General features: G+C 50.7%; 1 pseudogene; it reads right to left on the bottom strand.

The window, feature by feature from the left end:
* Positions 1–801: 801 nt before the first annotated feature.
* Positions 802–4074, bottom strand: LOC119923608 (annotated as a pseudogene).
* Between the last annotated feature and the right edge of the window lie 472 nt (positions 4075–4546).

The raw sequence follows: 4546 nt of genomic DNA, 5'->3' as shown, positions 1-4546 counted from the left end.
GTGAGTTTGGTAATGAAAACTATGGCTTTACTCCGAAAACCTATGTGAAGGCTAAGGCTTTGATGCATGTGTCTATGGGAAACCTATGGCTTTACTGCATAAACCTCCCAGAGCTGTGCATCCGTTTACAAAACATGCTCAAACCTCGAACGAAAGGTATTACATCCTTTAGGTATCCAATGTCTCGCCCCACCACGGGGCGGTTTGCGCGCATACCTCAACCTCAATCTCAGATAGACAGGTCCTCGAACCCCTTTTCCTCTCTAGAACTTGTCGGGGCCTTTACAGAGCCTCGGGCCGGGAGTACTAGGCTAAGCCAAAAACTCTCTGGACTCTCCAAGCCTCCCCCCACCCGGGTTGCAAAGAGCAAGAGTTAGTTAGCCCAGGTGCACATTGTTTTGATGGGGGTGGGCGTGGAAGTGACAGCTGGGCGTTCATATTCCCCGACCAACCAGGGGAGCAATCCAATATGACCGCCATGTTTCGAAAATATTATCTGCCTGTAACGCGTAACATCGAGCTTCTTCCGCATGGACCCTACTCTACATAGAAACATGTTTTTGTGGACGTGGCAGACGGGGAAGATATAGGGGAATTTGGGTGAGATGTTTAGTCCCTGTTATGTGTAACCTTGAGCCAAATCTGCAGCGTGTGGCCTCTAACTACAAGTCTTTGTTACCCATACATAAACCACTCAGAGCATGTAACAATTCCCTGATAACAGAGGTGAAGAAGGGCCTTTCCAAAATGAGGTCCGTTTGGCTAGCTCTGGTTGGGAGACTCCAGAAGCATCCCGACCGGTCAGCTCCAGTGTTGGTCTAGGCGGAGCGCGTGCAGGTGGATCTTCATGGAGCAGCAGTGGTGAAAAAAAGCTATAGAGAAAGCTGGAGAACAACAGAGCACGAGACCATTTAAGCCACGTCTTGAGCGAGGAAAGTCAAAATATGCCAGGACCAGTGGGGGAGGCAACATTGGGGAAATATGAGGAAAGGAATTCCCAAATGACTTCCAGTTTCTCAGAGTCTATTCGGTCCTACCCGAGTCCTGTAGACATATGGGACCAGGTCTCCCGTACCTTGGCCGTCTGGTTTTGGAGGGCAAATCCAGTGTGAGCTGCGCGGACGATATGCACAACGAGCTTGGCCAAGTCCTCCTCGTATAGTTTCTTGTGTGAAGCCAGAGCCTACATTCCTAGTCTGACATCCTTCATTCATTCATTCATTCATTCATTCAATCATATTCACTGCGCGCTTACTGTCTGCAGAGCACTGTCCTAAGCACTTGAAAAGTACAATACAACAACAAATAGAGACAATCCTTCCCTAACGGGCTCATAATCTAGAAGGGGGGAGATAGGCAACAAAACAAAACAAAACAAATGGACAGGCATCAATAGCATCAATATAAATAAATAGAATTATAGATGTATACACATGATCAGTAAAATCAGTAGAATTATAAATATGAACATGTATACACAAGTGCTGTATGGTGGGGAGGGGTTGTAGAGTAGAGGGAGTGAGCAGAGGCGATAGGGAGGGGAGGAGGAGCAGAGGAAAAAGGGGACTTAGTCTTGGATGGTCTCCTGGAAGAGGTGAGCTCGTGAAGGTCGCGTACCTATGGGGATGAAGAGAAGAAGCCCCGTGTGGGACAGGGACTAGGTCCAACCCGATCTGGTCTTATCCCCCACAGTGCTTAGTACAGTGCCTGGCACACAGGAAGCGACTAAAAAATACAGCAGGTATTATTATTAGATTGGGTGCCCCATGTGGGACAGGGACTGTATTTTTACCTGATGATCTTGTATCTAGCCCAGTGCTTAGAACAGTGCTTGGCACCTAGTCAGCGCTTTACAAATGCCATCATTATAATTTTTCAGACCTCCAATCAACTTCCTAGAATTGAAGCAGAAGCTGAGCCGATTTTTGAATCCTACTCTCCCTAGCGCTCGGTAAAGTGCTCTGCCTCCAGTAGGCACTCAATAAATCCCATCGATTGGCCAAATAAGCAGATTACCCCGAGTCACCTGGAGGTCCTGATGGCAGTCATCCAGCAATTCAGGACTGAGGGCTAGACCGACCTTAGTTAATTATATTATAAACATTTCTTATTTATAGTAATGTAAATAATATGTACTCTAGATTGTGAGCTCTTTGTGGACAGGGGATGTGTACCCCAACTCTGTGGTATTGTAGTCTTTCAAACACTCAACAAGGTACTCTGCACGCAGTAAGCTCTCATGAAATCTGATGGATCTACAGATTAGTTCTGCAATTCGGACACTAAATTTAGCTAATTGTTACAAATAAAGGCAGAGCTTAATCTCTACCCATAGGGACGTATCCCTTTTTCTTCTATCCCACGCTTTGGCACTGGTCCACCTGTGGCCCAGTGGGGCTCTTGACGGCTCTACACCCAATTCCTTATCTGGACAGGCATGAGGGGTATCCCATTTCCTCTCTTCCATGCTATTCTTCTGCGGTTTCCAACAGCAGCATACATCAAATAGGACAAAGCGAAATAGAATAGGAAAATTCACGCACCGAGGTTCCAGGGAAGGAGTACATCCACTCCCAAGGATGCCAAGCGGTTTACTGCGTGTGGACCTGAACCAACCTATCGTGGAGTGTTGAGAATAACCACTGTCTGCATGGCCACCATTGCTGCTCCACTCCGTTGGGAACAGGGCCGATTGCATCTCCCAGGCCACAGCCGTGGCTTGATCCAGGCACTGGGCTAAAGTACAGGAGCGGTAATAAGAGTAAACTATCACGACAAGTGCTGAGAACACGATCTGGACGTTTCTCAACTCCCACGTGCAAAGGCAGAATAGGAATCATGGCCTGAGGCTATTCTTAGTGCTCCCAGTCTGGGAGAGAATAGGAAGCCTGTGAGAACGTGGGCCAGAGCGAAGTGTGAGGCCTGAAAGGCCACAACCAGGAGGGGAAAATAAACCCCCGCCTGGGTCAGAGACCTCCACGAAGATGCCGAGATCTCCCTGCGGACGGGCTACAAACCGGCAGAACCATCAACCACCGCCCGGGTCAAGGACCTGCCCTCTTCCCATGTCGTTCCCCTCCTACATACTCCACCGCGGGTTTCTCCCGAGGAGCTAACCCAAGTGCGGGTGGCAGCTTTGGAGCTGCTGGCAGCTGTGGCCGGCAACTGGGTGACGGAGGAGGAAGCCTGCCTCCAGCAGGAGCTGATCCGCTTCCTCCTCCCCGTCCTTTTCCACTTGAAGTATGAGCACTCGACAGTGGGCAAAGTGAGTCTCCCCGACCCTGCACAGTCCCCTTCATCCCTGTCCCTGGTCCTGGCCTCTTCTGCCTTCTAAAACTCACCCTCGGATTCTCCGTTTCACTAAAGCCAGATACATATTCTTCTGGCTGGCCCAAAGAATCGACTGGGGGTACACCCAAGTAGTTGGATGGACACTAAGCGAAGAGGAGAGGGAGAGCACGGCCTGTGGCACCATCTGGGAGGCCTTGGTGAGTACGACTGGGATGGGTAGGGGACTGTAGGGGTGTCCTTGAGTCTAAGGGGAAATTGTGGGCCCGGATGTCTCCTGCAGGGCACATCGATGGGATATCCGGGGTAATTAGCGTGGGCAGAGCACTGTACCCATTGCTTCGGAGAGTTCAGCTGAACAGCTAGTGGACACGGTCCCGATCAGCAATGACCTTCCAGGCTAGAAGGGTTGATTTGGGAAAGCGACCAGGAGGAGGTTTAGAGCCCAGTGCCCTGGCGTGGAACTAGGTTTTGGGGACTTGGGGGTGGGCATCTACAAGCATGTTGGGGATTGGCAGGGGTCTCTCACTCTCCTTCTCCTCCTGCTCAGATGGAGAGCTTTCAGGACAACCATCCCATTTTCTTGTCCCAAACTCTGGTGTATACCAACTGTGCACAACCAGATGTGAAATTTACGGCTGTGCTCGTCTTCGGTGAGTGGAGAGTGGAAGGCACTGGGGAAAGAAAAGAAAACAAGCAAAAAACCAACAAAAAAGCGTCATTTTCTGTCCCAGCCCCCTTTCCTTGCCGGGTCCCAGAGGAGGCCCCTCTTGATTCCTCCTCCATGCCCCTGGGGACTGGATATTGAAGCCGAGCGGCGATAGTCCTTCTGAGAAACGCGTGAATGGATGGATAGGCAAACAAATTAGAAAATAAAAATAGAAACCGGCGGGACCATCAACCGCCGCCTGGGTCAAGAACCTGCCCCGTTCCCATCTCCTGCCCTTCCTACACACTCTAACGGGGGTTTCTTCTCTGGAGAGACGCCAAATACAGGCTGCTCCCCTGGAGCTGCTGGGAACCGTGGATGGTGGATGGTCGATGGAGAAGGAAGCCTGCCAACTGCAGCATTGCTGTTCCACTGCCTACTCTCTGTCATCTTCCACGTAATGGGCCAGCTCCCTACAGTGAGCAACGTGCGTCTTCCCCACCTTCTGCAGTCCCTGCTCATTTTGGGTGCCTGGTCCTCCCCTCCCTCTCCCTCTGACACCTCCCCTCCCCCCGTAACCCCCATTCCTGTTCTCCATTTCTAGAAGGT

Source organism: Tachyglossus aculeatus, unplaced genomic scaffold (assembly GCF_015852505.1).
Source record: "Tachyglossus aculeatus isolate mTacAcu1 unplaced genomic scaffold, mTacAcu1.pri scaffold_204_arrow_ctg1, whole genome shotgun sequence".
NCBI lineage: Eukaryota > Metazoa > Chordata > Mammalia > Monotremata > Tachyglossidae > Tachyglossus > Tachyglossus aculeatus.
This window is presented reverse-complemented; position numbering and strand designations above follow the sequence as displayed.